Source organism: Rhinolophus sinicus, linkage group LG03, assembly GCF_036562045.2.
Source record: "Rhinolophus sinicus isolate RSC01 linkage group LG03, ASM3656204v1, whole genome shotgun sequence".
NCBI lineage: Eukaryota > Metazoa > Chordata > Mammalia > Chiroptera > Rhinolophidae > Rhinolophus > Rhinolophus sinicus.
This window is the reverse complement of record NC_133753.1, coordinates 81429433-81447828: the sequence shown is the minus strand read 5'-3', so window position 1 is coordinate 81447828 and position 18396 is coordinate 81429433. Positions and strand designations below refer to the sequence as shown.

Below are 18396 nucleotides of genomic sequence, written 5' to 3'. Positions count from 1 at the left end.
TCTGAGGGCCATGATTAATGATGTATTTTCTTATGTTTAGTTTCATGATTGTAAAGGGTACTGCAAATGTATTTGCGCATTGCAGTAAGATATGATGAGATGAATTGTTAAAAACCATAGCAAAAAGAAACATAAACTTAGTTAAAATGCTTTCACTCTTTGTATTTTTTTAAAACATTTTTATTCCTTAAATGTAATAAAATGACTACCTAATTTTTTGATGTAAACTCATTAAATTCAAAGATAAAAATAATCTGATGTAGCAGTATATTTTTTCCCTCAATTGTTAAATATTGATCTAGTATTTATATTTCTGAATTGATTGTTATGGACAGATAAGCAGTAAGTATACCTTAACACGTCTCTCAACATAAAAGTATTACTAATTTAAAAAATTAGACATACACGGTGTGATCAAACAATACAGTGAATGTTTAAATAAATTTATTACAGTAAGAGACACATTGCCATTAATCCCCCTCAAAATACTCCCCCTCGCTTGGAACACACTTATCCCATCATTCTTGCTACTTTCTGAAGCAGTTCTGGAAGTCCTCTCTCGTGAATGTCTTTAGTTGCGTTGTCGTGGCTACCTCGATGTCCTGAATCATTTTGATTTTGGGGAAGAGCCAGAAGTCACACGGTGCCAGATCCAGTGAATAAGGTGGATGAGGACACACTGTAATGTTTTTATTTGACAGAAATTGCCATATACCAGAAGCAATGTGTGACATGGAGCATTGTCATGATGGAGGATGAAACCGTTTGCCCAGTTCATGTTAATGCGTTGTTCGTGATCCATGATTTATGGCTCCCTTTAAAACACACCTCTCGACTGTAGCTCATGCCCGACTGACTGCATCAAACAAGTTGAAACTTGTCACACACTGTTACTAAAGTTCCACATAATACTTCCCGTATTGAAGAACTCTGCCTTTCTGTTGGCTGGCACTTGGCAGCAGCATTCAGTTTATTTTGTGATCACAATGGAAGGGCTCTGTGTCACACATCGCTTCTGGTATGGCAATGTCCGTCAAATAGAAACGTTATTGTGTGTCCTCATCCACCTTATTCAGCAGATCTGGCACCGTGCGACTTCTGGCTCTTCCCCAAAGTCAAAATGACTATGAAAGGTAAATGTTTATAATTGATTCAGGACATCGAGGCAACCACGACAGCACAACTAAAGACACTCATGAAAGAGGACTTCCAGAACTGCAGAAAGTGGCAAGAAGGATGGAATAAGTGTGTTTGAAGCAAGGGGGACTATTTTGAGAGAGATTAATAACAATGTGTGTTTTACTGTAATACTTTTTTTAAAAAATTTAAACATACACTGTATTTTTTGATCACACCTCGTATTATATTTTAGTATGCTTTCCAGAATAAGTTGTGCTGTTTTTTAAAAATGTAAGTATTTTTGGTCCTAAATTTTAGGACTAGATTTGTGATGTTTTCTAGTCTGGAGGTAACAATACCGGGGTACCCCAAAAAATGTACGCAAGTGTACACTTTGGTCAACATTGCTCAAGCAGTAGTTCGCCGTAATCAGAAGTGTCTGGACGCTGATGGCAACCACTTTGAGCACCTCTTGTAATTGCAGAAGTCAAACGTGACTTGTATTCCTTTTTTGTTATTGGTGTATATTGAGTATTAAAATTTAAATAGTTATTTCCTTTCTTAATATGTGTATACATTTTTTTGGCACTCTATAGAAATATTTGGTATTTTTAAAGAGTCAATTTCTGTCATCACTATAGGTAGGGATGGTGAGGTTAATATATAATTTAGTCTTGAATTTAAAAGTTGGATATAGTTATGTTTGAGCTGCATTCATATTCTCTCAAGCAAAATAATGAATACATAAATACAAAATAATTAATAAATCAGGGAGGTGTATTCTCACCAACTGATTTAAGAGTCTAGCCTATTTGTTAGTAAATAACAAATGGGGAGATCATTGCACTTCATCTGTTTATAAAAAAGTATTAGACAATTCTCTATAGGTCTCATGTTCCTGTATGTCTGGCAAGCAGAGGTACTGATTGCCTTTATTTGGAGTATTTTTCAAGGAGGTTTGCATGATAGAGAATATAGAGAAGAGACAGTGTCTCCCCGCAGAACAAAGGGCAGGTTTGCGTAGAGCCTTGTGAGATAGTGTCTCCTTCTGGAGCACAGGGCACTAGAAAAGATGTGGGTTCCCTCTGCATGTACTGGTATCACCTGGCCCTCTGCATTGTCATGTGGGAACTGGGGACCAGAACAAGAAGATGATACTGTAACTGTTGCTGTGAGTAATAAAGGCCTTTGCGTGTGACCCTGGAATCACATGTCTTCCGCCAGCATCCCGAAAGCTGTGCCAGACTAACTTATTAGCTTGCAAGTAAAGTCTCAGACCCCTCACAGTTATTGACAGTTTCGGTGATGATGGGATGCTGACAGAGACGTGGTCTGCTGGAAGATGAAGGGTAATGAATGGCCCCCCTGGCCAGACGGAGGGATGAGACAGCTCCCTGGTATGTGCTCTTGCCCAAGTATTGGTTGGTTAGGGGAATAAGGCCTCCTAGTATCCTACTTGTTAATTATTAGAGGCTGGGCAGTGAGAGGTAGGATTGAAACAAGCTGCCTAAATGGTGCCTTAGTTGTTCACTCTCTGGCCAGGTGGAAGCAGGAATCTTAGGCTAATGGGACAGCTCTAAAGATAATGTGACTGGCTGCTACGCCAAAGAATCCCCCAAACTGAAATAAATGGTGTCAGCAGTGAGGGGTGTATTATTCAATATAGACCATTGGGTGACCTGGAAACAATAGAAGTTTATTAGGGTGAACCGTGCGTGAGTGGCCACTGACACTGAATACAAAGCCCTGCTTATTAGCTCCGAGCTGCTGTCTCCCTTTGTGCCCCCTTCTCTCTCCTCTTCACTCTGACTTCAGTCTCATTAAGGAGAAAGAGATTAATGGTGAGACCCAATACACACATGCTTGAGTATACCGGGGAACTTTGTAGAGGGGAGAGATTCAAACTGTTATGGCTCTACTGGATGTAGCCGACCAAGTCACTGTTATGTCCAGTCCTGGGAGGAGCGGGCACCAGAATTCAACTGATGGAATTTGGGCAATTTTTTTTCATAGTGAAAAAATTTTATATTTAGAATTAGCCAGCTGGACTCAGTGTAGATGATCCCAATTTTGCTGGCAACATCCAAAGCATTATAGTCAGGAGCCAGTCGAGTTTGGGAAATGTTTGCAATGGAGAAAGGAAATTAATATAACCCTGTTGGTTGGGGCCCTTTGGGTCTATTCGACGTACTCTTGTAGCTTCCACTGATTGTATATAGTGGGTCCTTGAATAATGTCATTTTGTTCAACATTGTTTCACTACAATGATGAGAAAAAAAACCACAGGATTTTTTGCCGGGGCCATTGTCTGTGTGGAGTTAGCCATTCTGCACATGTCTGTGTGGGTTTTCTCTATGGACTCCTGTTTCCTCCCACATCCCAAAGACGTGCACGTGAGGTCAACTGGTGTGTCTGAATGGTCCCAATCTGAGTGAGTGTGTGTGTGTGTGGCCCCTCAGTGGAAGAGCTCGGGTCCCAACTGGGGTCCTATCTTGTATCCCTGAGCTGCCAAGATAGGCTTCAGCCACCCGACCCTGATCTGGAATAAGCAGGGTGGAAAAAAATTACGTTATTTGTTTTTACGCATCTTTCTTAAATGTGTATATAGCTCACATCTATGTAATGTTTAATACTAGAAGTGTTTGGGTCTTTATTTAGGAGTTTGATGACCAGAAATATGCCGTAGAAACTTAACTCTTGTTTATATCAATTAGCCTGTGATAAAATCGGTTTCCTTCTTATTCTGCTGCCTGAAGCAAAACTGCTGGTTCAAAGGGAACCTCAATTCACAGAGATTACCCTAAGTGCTGGCCCAAGTTCACTGATGGTTTCGCTAAGCTTACACCTGGTGTTGTTGTTCGGCCTCAGTACCAGCTCTGCAGAACCCAACACGGTTGCTTCATTTACTGTGTAAAACTTAAGGCTGTTCTCACAGCCCTGGCCAATTCTCCTCTTGATACACCTTGTTATATTTTTACTGACCCCTGGGCTATAGCTAATGGTCTAGCAGTTTGGTCTGTCACTTGGAAAACTACAGACTAGGGGGGTTAGTGGCACCTCTCTTTAGGGCTGCAAAATGTGACCCATCACAGCTGCTGATCAGATTGTCTGGGTCACTCATGTCGAAGCCCATAATAAGGGCCAGGTCTGCTGTTCACATCGAGCCTGCGCCGCCCATGACTGCCTGGGTGCATTGTCCTATTGGACATGGCAACACATCCAGCATTGTAGGCTCAGCACGAAGGAAAGGACCCTGTTTCTGATGCAGAGGCTACCACTGCAAGTCAGACTCGTGACTGCTGCCAAGGCAGTTTCAGTGAGGGCGACCACACTGCGCCGCTGTCTCCACCTCCTTGCTCTTGGCGGATTGAATACATCTGATCTTTGGCTTCCTCTCGGGTCTATCTGTTGTGCCTTACTGCTCTTGACACTGTATTGCTGTTCCAGTCTAATCGGCTGATTTCAGCCACGCTATCGTGGCCCTTGAAACTAATCTCTGTCATGTTTTCAGCTTGATGATAGTGTGCTTTTCATTACAAAATCTACTCAACAATGCGCTGGTAGTCAAGGGATTTGATGGACATGTCATGCTCCCTGTCATTCACGGACATCCGAGTGTCGGAATGGCCTCCTCAAAATCAAATAGAGTTTTGAGTCTGGCTTCCTTATCTCTTCTTGGTCTGCACACTCCTCTGAGGTAGTTTGGTCACTGAATCTCGCGATGCTCAGAAAGGCATCATCTCTCTCAGCCACTTCCGGGTTGATGATCAGAATGATCTATTCTTTTAAAATTTGGGATTATTTCTCCCTGACTGACTGTTCCCTGACCATGATTTTCTGTTCACTCATGGCACCCACAGGCTGGTAGGTTGGCAGTCCAGCCAAAAGGGGGCCTAGGGCTTTCAAACTGGCTCAGCCACCTGGATTCTCTTGCTGGATTGATAAAGCCCCATATCATAAGGCTGATCACCTCTTGGTGAGGACACCGCCTCTGAGTCAGCCGGTGGTTCATGCAGGCCAACGTGGGTGGCATAATGAGTTTCTGTATTTTATAGAATGCCTTACCCCTTTTACATGTGACTCTTCTGAATGAAGGTCTGGGTGTGAGTAGACATTATTGGGAAAAAAAGGTGAAGTTATAGCTACTGGAAGGGCACAGTGATTTTGTAGTGATAGAGGGCAACAACTCTAGTACTGAGGTGGGAACACCTTAGACCCTGGGATGGGGAGGATGGAACTCTAATGATATTTTGTCTTTCAGAGCCACCCTGGATCCTTTCTCAGGAAGGAAAGTGCCTGGTGTGGCTCTTCCAGACTGTTGCAAGCACCTTAAAGGGAACTGACTGCTGCGTCGGCCATCTGCCTCCCCCACTTCCAGAAGGTTCTGACCATGATTTTGATTGCTATTCCCCTTGAGCTTACCAAGAAATCTATCAGCTAAAGCAGACGATAGCTCCACCTTCTGCATCTCCCATGCAAAACACTGGTTACACCTCTGGATGTCTTCCATTCCCGTAACCATTGCTCAGTCATTCCATGGGAGGAGGGGTGAATGAATGTCACCTTTCTAGTGGTGTGGAAAGACAGGACAGTTTGGACTGACAGCCCTCAGGCAAGCCCTCCAAAAATAGGAACTGGATTCAATTATTCAAACTGAATTGAGAACCCTAACTAAGGCTTACCAGCTTGCCAGGAGCCCCCATTGGAGGAACTGTCAACCTATGCCCTTTGAATGATGTAGGTCCCCCTTGAGGAAGCCAATAATTTTCTTTCCAGGGTGTGCCCTCTGGTCTTTATTTCTTTTGTGGAAGCTGGGAGTTAACTTACCTCTCCTGAAAACACTTTAGGGACAATCGTAAGAGACCTTTGAGTGTTTAAGGAAGCACCACTGATAGATCATGCGGCCCTCAGATGACCACAGAGATCTCTCCAAAATGAGCCTCTCTAGAAAGGTAACCGATTCATAATTTATGCACACCTTGTGGGCAGTTATCCCTATAGCAGGAGTTATCCAATTAGAAAAGGTAGTACAAACTTTAGTAATAATTTTAGCCAAAGTGATGAATGACACCGCACTGCCTTAGCCCTGGAAGGAATTCAGGTCGGCTTCAGCTCATTAGCCACAGTTGTTACGGATGAGAGAATTGCCCTAGACCTCTTCCATCTGGGCCAAGGTGGAGTCTGCAATCTCTGTAACATCTTGCTGTGCCTGGATTAATGCCTGGGGTCAAGTGGAAAGATCAGTACAGAAACTTAAAGAAAAAGCCACTCGGCTTTCTACGGTAGACGCTGATGGTTTATGGGATTTGTGAAGCTGGTTGGTTCTGGGGGCCATGGATGCCATCAATGATAGGATGGCCTCATCCTGCTGTATGGAGTTCTATTGATAGTAACCTTAATTAAATGCTGTGTTAGACAATGTAATTTAATTCCAGCCGATGTTGGTTAGATTCATTAGAGAGGCTGATGAAGTGGCATAATCATGTCTAGAAACAAGTGTGTTTGGGGAGTGGACATTATTGCGAAATAGTTCTCTGTGGGCCTCTCGCATTTCTGCATGTCTTCTGAACAGTGGTTCTGATTGTCTTTGTTCCAGACTATTTTTTCAAGGATGTTTGTAAAGGGAACAGCCTTGGAAGGTGCAGTATCTCTTTGAGCGAAGGGTTGGTTTGCTTAGAACCTTGGAAGATATGGTGTTTACCTCGGGAGCAAAGGGCAGACATGCTTACTGTCCAGCTGGAAAAGATTTGGGTTCTCTAAGCTCAGGGGTTTTCAGGGTTTTTTTTTAATACAATAAAACCCATCGTATATGTAGATGTCACCTAGGCCCTCTTCGTGTCTCCCTGTGGGAATTAGAGCTTGAGGAACCAGAACAAGAAAATGCTAATACTCTTGCTACTGCTGTTGTTGTGGGCATAAGGACCTTTGTCTCTAAACCTAGAGTCTCATGTCTTCTGTCAGCATCCATGAAACTTGTCAGCAGGATAAAATCTCAACCCCTTTGTATTTCTTCACCAAATTTACCTTGAACAATAAAATAGCACCATGGTTTAACTGAAGCATAATTTTTTCCCGTGGTACTTGTTTTCCTGCTTTGTCAGCTTTCAGTCTTCTGAATACATACAGTTTACACGGAAACTCTAGTTTCCACGATTCCTAAAAATTCACCAGGGTTTTTAAAGAGCATAGCATATCTTCTTACACAAACATTTTTACGGTACAAAATTAAACTCTAATAAGCCTAGTTGGTCAAGTTTTTTCATGAGAACTATCTGTTGGACTCCTTCCTCAATAAGGGAAGGCTAATTAATTTAGTTGTCCGGGTGAGAAAAAGATCGTAACGTGTAATGTGGTGTAATGTGGTGGTAGCACCAGAGGTAGAAACAACAGGGTATTGTCACTAACTAGATTTAGAGGGTGAGATGGGGGAGAGAGTCCAGTTTTTTGTTTTGAGCAACTCGGTAAGTGGTGACATTCACTAATACAGGGGCCAGGGGAAAGCATCAGGGATAGACGTGACATGCAGGAATTAAATGGCTTGTAGATGATGAAGGACTTTGTAAGCCACATTAAGGAGTCTGAACTTGATCCCGAGAGCAGTGGGGCCTCATCAAAGAGTTTTAAGTGAGGGAGTGATATCAGATTTGCAGTTTAGAAAGATCAGCCTGGTTACAACATTGAACATGGATTGGAGGGGATAAAAATTCTGTAAGAAAACTACTTAGGAGGCTGTTAGAGTAATTCAGGCAATGCATGGGGGCCAAACTAAGTTTGTTGCAGTGGAGAGGAGAAGTGGCTAGCGATGAGCGACATCAAGGGTAGAGGACAGGTGGAAGTCACAGTTGCTGGCCAGATTTTTGGCTGACTCGTTTGAGTGGTTAGTGTTTGCATTCGTTAAAAATTAACATAAAGAGATGAATGGGTTTGGCATAGGAGGACATGATTTCAATTTTTGATATGTGGAGTTTGATATTAGTGAAATATTTGAGAGGAGATGTTTAGTAGTCTGATAAATATGGAAATATAATCAGGAAATGGATCTGGGCTGTAGATATATATATACACATATACATATATATCACACATACATATATATATATATAGATATAGATATGTAGCTAGATATAGATATGTAAAATATATATTTGAGAGTCATAAATAGATGATAATTGAAGTCAAAGGAAAGGATGAAAAGCGTAAGGCAGAGCATAGAAAGCAGAGGTTCTTCATCTGGTGTCTAAGCCTCTAAAGCTCCTGAAATCATAAGCAAAATTATATGTAAGTTTCTTGAGGCGATTTCCTACTATTTTAATCAGATTTTCAAAGTTGTCATTGACTTGAAAGGATCAAGAACCACTGTTATAATCTATATTTGAATTTTTTTGCAATGAACATAAATTAATTAGTAATTTAAAAAACATATTGTACTACTATAAAAAGATCGGAACATGACAAAATGGGGAGAAACTGGTACTGTTCACTTTCCTAGTCTAAAAAACATTTTGGAAATCAATAAGAAATAGAGTTCCATAACTTCTACCAAAAACCCTTGGGAGTATAAATATTTCAGAATTCTATTTTTTGGGGGTCATTATAAAGGTAAATGATGTATATTATTTAGTATGCCTAGTGAAGTCTAGGGAAGTATGCAATTAATCAAATATATTTGTAGTTCTGCATTGAGATAATATGAATATTCACGCTAAATGAGATAAATAAAACTATAAATTGCTTCGCATCTGTCCAGAGAACATTTTGCTGACATACGAGTTTAGCTCACGCCTGATTATGCTACCAAATGGGTTGTGAACAATTTAAGATTTTTTAAATTTTTGAAAAATTTTTTGAGTTGCAGATAACAGATTGCTGATTTATGCTAACATTTCAATAAAACATTGGGCAAAGAACAGGAACGTCACAAAAGAAGAAATAGGAAATATCCAGTAAACATATAAAAAGGTATTTAGCTTCAGTGGTAATCAAAGAATGCCAATAAAAACAAGATCGCTTTTGTTCCCTAGGAATGGCATGGGGAACTGGGCACCCTCATTGTGGTAAGCAGAATTCTAAGATGGCTCCATGACCTCTGCCCCCTGGTGTTATATTCTCTAGAACCCCCTCCCCTTGAGTGTGGGTAGGACATGTGATTTGCTTCTGTGACAACAGTGATGGGATGTCACTTCCATGATTATGTTACATTTTATAAGACTGCCTTGGCAGACCTTATAAAGAGAGAGATTCTTTTGCTGGCCTTGAACAAGCAAAGAGCCATGCTGTGAACTTACTGTGGAGGGGGCAGGGAACTGTGGGTGGCCTCTGGGAGCTGTGGGCAGCTTCTAGCTGACATCCAGTAAGAAGCCAGACTCTCGTTCGCACAGCACCAAGGAAGAGAATCCTTCTGTACGGTTATTGAGTGTCCAGGTGAGAACACAGCCCAGTTGGCACCTTGATTGCCACTTTGTGAGACCCTGAGTGGGGGACACAGGGGAGCTGTACCTGCACTCCTGAACCACAGAAACTTCTATATGCTTATAACTTTGTGGTAATTTATGATGCAGCAATCAGAGACTAATACATTCATGCTGGTTGACATGTATGTGGCTTCAATCAAGCTGTTTAATCAATATTTAGAAAACAAAAAATACACAACAAGCAAACAAAAAACATATATGCCCTTTGACCCAGCAGTTCTACTCTTAGACCACAGAGAGTTGTATAAAATTGTATGTTCAAGAATATAACTGAGATGAGACTTAAAATAGTAGAAATGTGGTAACCAGATAAATGGCTGTTCACAGCAGACTGGTTAAACTATGGTGTATCATACTGAGGACTGTTAAGCAACCCTTAAAAGTGACGTACACATCTAGTTTTTGTTACGGAGAGTCAGCAAATAATAATGTGATGTGTTATTACCACAATGGGCCAAAACATCAGCTTTTTACTGTCAAAGGGCATGATTTATTTTAGGTCTGTTATTTGAATGGGCTTGTTCATCTCAAAGCCCAGAATTAAGCAGAATTTCTCTCTCAGTCACAGGCAGTGCTGGACCAGGGCATAGGGGTGAGAGCCAGCCGGATTGGTGCTCCCTATGGAGGTAGGTGAATCTGGGTCTTGCACTCCTGACTCTTCCCAAATTTCCAAGCAAGTAAGTCACTTTACTCCCCAGGTGGAGAGAGGCCATCCCATCACTGTTGTCACAGAAGCAAATCACATGTCCTACCCACACTCAAGGGGAGGGGGTTCTAGAGAATATAACACCAGGGGGCAGAGGTCATGGAGCCATCTTAGAATTCTGCTTACCACAATGAGGGTGCCCAGCTTCCCGTGCCATTCCTAGGGAACAAAAGCGATCTTGGTTTTATTGGCATTCTTTGATTACCACTGAAGCTAAATACCTTTTTACATGTTTACTGGAGTGCATTCAAGCAGTTCTTCCACTGGTGGCAACACTGGCCTCTGATTCTGCCCTCCAGGGAGCAGGTACTGGAGGCAGCCTGTAGGTCTAGCCACAGAGTCAGCGGTGGTGGAGACCTGCCTAGAGGGACGCGTCTGAGTCCTCTGCCCTCGCTGTGGTGGCGGCAAGGACATATAGGAGTCGGGAGAGCCGGGCCAGTGTGAGCAGCCCTGAGAGTCTTTGGGTATTTGTGGAGGAGAACCCTGGGAAAGGATAGAGCAATTTAGATGTTCAGGGAGATACGGTCTTTCTTTGCAGTTAGAGGAGGTGGGGTCTGGGGACACACTGATTGCACATCTCTGGGCTGAGCACTCCCAAATGTATAATGCAGTTCAGGCCTTGTTTCTGAGCACCCTGTCTTGTATTTCCTCCTATATATTGGATACTCCAATTTCCTTTTTTTTTTTTTTTACTTTAGAAAATTATCACTTATTTTTAAAGGCATTAATAAAAAGCTTAACATATTTACTAAGAAAGTTACAATATACAAATACCGCTCAAATGCGATATTAACAGACTGACTTTTCTGCACTATATGTGACCTTGAGTTTCTTTTAATCACTCACATTTCCATTGTTCAGTGATTCACACTGATTATTCCCTAGAAATACCTGGCTGATTATTTAAGCATGAGTCACATGTGACAAGGGGAATGCAAATGATTGTGCCACTCAACCGAGTGTTCATGAAGAAAATGATAAAAATTTTGTTCACCATCGACCAGGGCACATCAAAATACCCTTCTCCTTGGGAGAGAGCTGCACCTGTTAAAGAATACTGTATGAAATACTACTTAATTAAAATGTGAGCATCTTCCTTCTTTCTGATTTTGTTTGAAACCCATGTAGTAACCAGTATAGTAGCCATTCATATACCAAGAGATTAACGTACTTCCCAAAGCATCAGCATTATCAAGAGAATCTGGACATAATAGGAGGTGGTGGGGGAGTTATTGGTTGTTCAGAAGGAAAAGGAGGCAACCAGCATGATAGGAAGTGTGGTGGTGGTGGTGGTGGTGGTGGTGGTGGGGTTGGGGAGCGTTGAATTTTAGACCTGGCTTTCCTGGTCCCAGTCCTGATCCTGGCATGGGTGGTGGTGGAGGGAGAAAAGAGTTCCATGGAGCCACTTTTGACTTGATATTATTTGGTTTATTTCCAGAAGACCTGGAGGAGCTCTTACTTTCTTCTGTTGAAATTTGACTTTCATTTTCATTCTCCTGGGCATGCTCTTCTATATTATTAGTTACTTCAGATGTTGGGGAAAGTAGATGGGACAGATTTTGCTCCTTTCTATTTCCATATCCAGTGTAAACCACCACACAGGTTTCTCTCTTAAAATCCATCGAAACAATGGTCGCTGGGTAAATGCATCCATTTTCTGACCAAATGGCAGAACATTTGTCACTAATTTTCCACTGCTTCAAGGGAATTGTGGTATTCTTTTTTTGGCTTTTATTCTTCTTAGTAGGTTTGCTTTTAGGTATGCCTTTTGGTTTATCTGAAGCTTCAGAGATGTCACCATTGTTTAGAGCAGGCTTCAATGAAGTCACAGCTTTATTGTAAGCTTTTATCAATGCTGCATCTTCCCAGATGTCAGAATCATCACTCCGGCCTATGCTGTGCTGGGACAACACTGAGTCCTCCTGCCCCGGGGACACCACCTTCTCCCCCCATCACCATGGTGAGACTCCTGTGGGGTGCGTAGCCTCTAATTTCCTCTTCTTGGTCCCTAAGACCTGATCTTGCTTCAGGGTTCCCCTCTCAAAAAGTGGTATTTCCAAGCTTGGTTACCCAAATCAGAAACCGAGGATTTACCCTTATTGCTTCCCTTTTCCTCATTGCCATTTCCAATCAACCATCAAGTTTTGTTGGTTCCACCTGCTAAATCTAAAATGTCCACTATTTTATTTTATTATGTTTTTACCTACATTGCCATTACTCCATTCATTCTTACCTCCCCTGAATCCATTCTTAAATAAAACTCTTTTTCTGTATGCACAATACTTCTGATACCGAATGGGTGTGTGTGTTTTTCCCACACCGAAACCAATTCCCTGAGGCTAGTTGGGTGTCCTACAATTCAATTAAGTTCTGACACTCATTATTGGAGGTTCCCATGACCCCTTTCTCAGGGTTGATAGTTTGCAAAAACTCAGTAAAAAACTTTTCTTACTGGTTTATTATCACGAGTAATCAGAAATAGCTAAATGGAAGAGTTATGTGGGAAGGGGCAGGGAGCTTCCATGCCCTTGCCAGGTGTGCCACCTTCCCAGCACCTCAGTGTGTCCAACCCAGAAGCTCTCCCAACCCCATCATTTAGGGTTTTTAATGGAGATTTTAATATGTAGGCATGATTGGCTAAATCATTGGCCATTGGTAATTAAACTCAATCTCCAGCCCCTCTCTTCTCCCTGAAGGTGAGGGGGTGGGGTGGGGCTGAAAGTTCCAACAATCTAATCACATGGTTGTTTCCTCCAGCCCCAGTCTTGAAATATCTAGGGCCCCATCAAGATTCCCTCTTTAACTTAAACCCAGGAATGGTTGAAAGGGACCTTTTATGAATAATGAAAAACACTCTTCTCACCTCTATCACTCAGAAAATTCCAAGGGTTTTAGGAGCTCTATGCCAGAAACCTAGGATGAAGACCAAATACGTATCTCTTATTCTATCACAACTCAATTCTTCATGAAGCACCCAGACTGATCTATGAAAGAATAGATCAGATTATATCACTTCCACCTGAAACCCACCCGTGGCTTTCTACTGCATTTGGAATCAGTTCCAAATTCTTAACATTTGCTTAAGACCTGGGTGATCTGACCTTTTGTGCTTCAGAAGTTTTAGTCTGACTCAACCTACTTCCCCTCCCTCGCTGTCCTCCTTTCCACCTCAGAGTGTAAACCCAGGCTCTTTCCTAGGTCCTTCAAATGCTTCTACACTTTCCTTCTTGATTTTTCCTTTGTCTACCAGCACAGGTGTGTCTTCCTCAGGAAACCTCTGTGACCCTCCAGACCAGGGGAGGGGACTGTGACTTGACACTTAGTACAATTCTGGTGATGCCTGTTGTAAGTTGTCTCCTAGTAATCTATAAAAACTTTAGAGTAGATCTTGTGTCTGTCTTGTTCATTTCCATTTCGTGATCTGTAAATGTAACCGGGCTGAAAAAACTTACATTTTTAAGAAATGAAAGTTATTTTTTTACCCCCAGTTCCTATTCCGTGAAACAGACCCACATTTTCCTTCCTCTTAAAAATTTTAATAGCAGATTTCTATAATAGATATTTAAAGGGTATACTCTTGAAAAAGCACCCCACGTTAAAAATAGAAGTAGCTTTATTTTTTTCCCCTAAATATAAAAATAATATGAGCTTATTGTAAAAAGTCTCAGGAAAATTGGTTAACACTTACCACATTTTGTTAAAATCATCTTATTATTTTAATAAGTACATACTTGTTCTTAAGAGTCTATTATGTGCAAGTGCTTTACACACAGAATCCTTAAACTAACCCTGCATGGTAAGCATCATCTCTAGGTTACAAATAAGGAAAACAAGATTCATAGAAACTTTCAAAGATCACATACGAATAAGTGATGGGCCTGTGTGTGTATGTGTGTGTGAGTGACTTATGCCCAGGACTATTAAACTGGAAGCTCTGTGTGCTTCCTTCTGTTAAGTGGTCCCTAACCAGGATGGTCATCCTTGATGATTCTGATTCAGGAGATCTGCCATGGGGCCTGGATATCCTTACCAGTAAGTTATGTTGCTCTATGGTTATAATTCTACAATACCAGACAGTTTCCTTTTCTTGATTTAGAGAAAAGTTAAGCAGTTCTGATCATTTTACTTAGGGGAGCCAAATTGTGCCTATGTGATTGACTTTTGACAGCAAATCAGCACGAAACATGGAAGCCCTTTCTGCACAGACCTGCTTGCTAAGCCCAAGGCAAATCCTTCTGTGGATAGGGTCTCAATTTGCCTCCAGGGTCCCTCACTTCTCGGCTGCCTACATTTTGGTTCTGGGGCATCTTGCCTGTGGCCTGCGAGGCCCTGGGATCCTCAGGCTGTGGGCTCAAGTTGAAGAGCAAGGAAGGAGAGATCAAGACTAAGCTAAGCAATGTGGGGAAATAAAAGAGAGAGGGAAGAGGAAAGGGAAGGAGGAAAAAGAAAGGGGAGGGAGAGAGAGAAGAACCTGACAAATAAACAAATATTTTGTGATGATAGAGTAATGAGACTCGTTTTTCCTTTCTGGCTGATAATCCATCTCTGATGGCAGTTTTATTAGGGGAGTCCCAAACATATATTTTAAACATTTAGAAATGTCACATAAAAGGAAACAGGACTGTAATGGCACTTTAGAGAAGAAAGGTTGGACTAATGCTAAGATGGAAAGATTTTTTTCATTTTATGGATCAAGATCATCATTGGTTTTGAAGTCTTGTATTTGGCTACCCCTCAAGGCAAAGCTTGACAGCATGAACAGCCCTGAGGCCAAAACATGCAGTCAGGATGGAGGTTGGTGTACGCACTTTCAAGGGAAGGCTATTTCAAATACTATCTACCTGCAGGATGAAATTGCTGATGCAGGTGATGGCAGCTCAAGAATGCGGGTGCCCATCGGTTTCAGAGGCACCTGTAAGAACTACAACCTGATTATTTGTGCCTATGTATGTCAAAGGAGAACTTGTGCTGAATTGAATAGTTTATAATTCCTTTAAATAGTGCATTGAGTGACCCTAGCTATTCAAATATCTTCTTACACATAACTGTGAAAAATGTCCTAAAATTGATAAAACCCAGTGTTGGTAAGTATGTAGAGAAATGGGAGTTACCAATAACCAATTCACTCGTTATTGGTAGGAGTAGGAATTGGTACAAGCATTTGGAAGGTCATTTAGTACTACTAAATATTTTAATGTTTGTATCATTTGATTTAGTAGTACACTTCTATAAATTTGTCCTTCAGAAATACTTGCTTAAGTTTATAATGATACATGTACAAGGGTATACATTTATAGTATCTTTAAACCTTTTTTTGATGGAATAAAACACATTTAAAAAAAGTTTATACCGTAGACACATGGTTAAATGAATAATTATGAAGTGAACATTTATGTCACCAATACTCACATCAAGAAAGATAACAATGCCAGTTCCCCAGAAGTCCCTACATGTCCTTCTCAGTTATAATCCTACTTCTCTCCTGTAGAGATAACCTCTTTCCTGACTCATATTTGCTCGAACTGAGCCACCTAGTGTAGAGTCCACTAGCCACATGTGACTAAAAAGCACTTGAAATGTGGCCAGTTGGAATTCAGATGTGCTTTAAGTGTAAAATTCACACTGGATTATGAAGACTTAGTATAAAAATAAGAATGTAAAGCACTTAATTAAACATTTGGAATATTGATGACATATTGAAATAATATTTTAAATATGTTGGGTTAAATAAAATATATATTAATTTCACCTGTTTTTCCCCTTGGTTTAATGTAACTACCTGAAAATTTAAAATTACATTTAGAGCTTGCTGTTGTGGCTCACATTATGTTTATATTGGGCAGCACAGCTCTACAAGTAACCACTATCTTTACTTTCGATAATAATTTTCTTTCTTTTCTTTAGACTTTTTCCACCTGTGTATGCATCTATGAAATAATATCGATGCGATAGTTTTGCCTAACTTTGAAACTTATATTAATGGAAAATGCTTTATATAGTGCATTTTGCTTCTTTTGCTTATGTTTGTGCTATTAATCCTGCTCTTACATGTAACTTATTCATTTTCATTGCTTTATATAGTATTCCATTTTATAAATATACACTACAATTTGTTTATCCACTTTTTTAAGGATTGTTGTATTTTATCAATTTTGAAAACTTCTTGGCCAGTGGATCTTCAAATATTTCTTTTGCTTCAATTTCTCTCTTCTCTGCTTCTGGGATTCCAAATTACAGGTGTGTTAGACCATTTGATATTTTTTCCCACAGATCTGCTCTGTTTCCCCCCCCCCCCCCCCCGTTTTCCTCTTTGTGTTTCAGTTTTGATACTTATATTGATCTATTTTTGGCTCTGTGATCTTATCCCCTGCTTTTCTAATCTGTGGTTACACCCATCTAATGAATTTCTTACTTCTGGTATCATATTTTTCATTTCTAGCATTTCCATTAGATTCTTTTAAAAAAATAGTTTCCATTGAAATCCTTCTCCTCTTCAGACATGTTTTTATCTTTCCCACTACATACTTTAGCATATTTATCATAGTTATCTTAAAGACCTAGTCTGATAATTTCAACATTTGAGACATCTCTGGGTCTGTTTCTATTGACTGTTTACTTTTATGACCATGGATCACATTTTCTTGTTTTTACATATGTCTTGCAATTCTTAATTGCATTCTGGGCATTTAGTATAACAGTAGAGGCTGAAGTAAATAATATTTACTTTCAGAAAGGTACACACCCTTTTGCATATCAGGCTACTAGAGTGGGGCTGACCTGTCATTGAGCTTGGTGTGCACTTTTTTGCAGTTTGGTTTAATCACCACTGGCCTCAAATGTTTGGGGTGGGATCTGGACTGTCTCTTTAGTGGGGCCTGTATCTGAGTACTGCTGAGACTCCAGGGATCTTCTTGTACTTCACAGCTTACCTATCAGCTTGTGGAGTTATTGGATATCTCTCCTTGCTTTACGGATCAGCTACCTACCTTTTGGGATGCTGGGGATTTGTCTCGGCTCTTCATTCCTGCCATCTCTCATTCTTTCTTTTTTTTTTTTTTTTTGAAAGAGGCTTCTCTGAAACATCAGTCTTTTAGTTAGAAGCCTGGAAAGTAATAGCCCACTTTATTACTTACCATTAAAGTTTAGCTAGCAGAAGAAACTACATTTCCAGGACAATTTTTCCCTTTAAGATACTTATCTGTTTTCACTAAATCCTCAGCATAAATAATATAAAAATGTAATTAAATCTAAGCAGTTTTTATACCTTACCAACATCTTCTAAAACTTAGTACAATTAGCAGTGCAGCCAGAATTTTGTTTATTTTAATTGACATGGTAGTGGAGGATCACAATATTTTAAATACAAAATTCTGGTCAAAAAGTATACTTATAACTGAAATAATACCAGAGCAGGTATAAATTGTCACTGAATAATTAGGAATACATGTAAGGTAGTGAGACTTTGAGGTGTAGTAACATGATAAATCTAGCATTTCTAATGGATCATTTTAGCTGATAATAGTGTCCAATAATAGTGGGAAAAGCAGTGGGAGATTGCAAAGTAAAACATTTTGAACGCTTGAAAGTTTTTATGCCCATGTGCTTCTGAAGCTCCCTACTTTTACCTCTAGGGAAGCCTATAGAAAAATTCAGTTTTGATTTAAGAAAAATTTAATTTAGTGTTAAGGATTTTTCAACTAGCTGAGAATCCAGAGACAACACTGGATTTACATTTTCTTGTTTCCCTTTCTGCGACTGGAGAATATATCAGATTCATTCTCATTATCCAGTGATTTTTAAGAACAATCTCTCTAACCTCTGACATTTCTAAATGAGGCTCATTTGAGAAATACCTGTTATTTTTCATGAAATTAATAAAACTTTATGCTTTTTCATGGAATTAATAAAACTTATGCTTTTTCAGTTGTGTAAAGTTTAGAAAATTGATTCGTTTCTTTTCTTGCTTCATTCAACTGTCAAGTCAAAAAACTATCAGAGAGAACATTAGTTTTTTGACTTTTTGTCTTATCTTCTTCAGAGTTTTTTGAAATTGTCAAACAAGGACACAGGTGTCTTCATTGATTGACTATTTGTTGTGAT

At 40.2% G+C, this 18396-nt stretch overlaps 1 pseudogene; it reads right to left on the bottom strand.

Moving 5' to 3' along the window:
- Positions 1 to 11299: 11299 nt before the first annotated feature.
- Positions 11300 to 12255, bottom strand: LOC109459755 (survival of motor neuron protein; annotated as a pseudogene).
- Positions 12256 to 18396: the final 6141 nt, after the last annotated feature.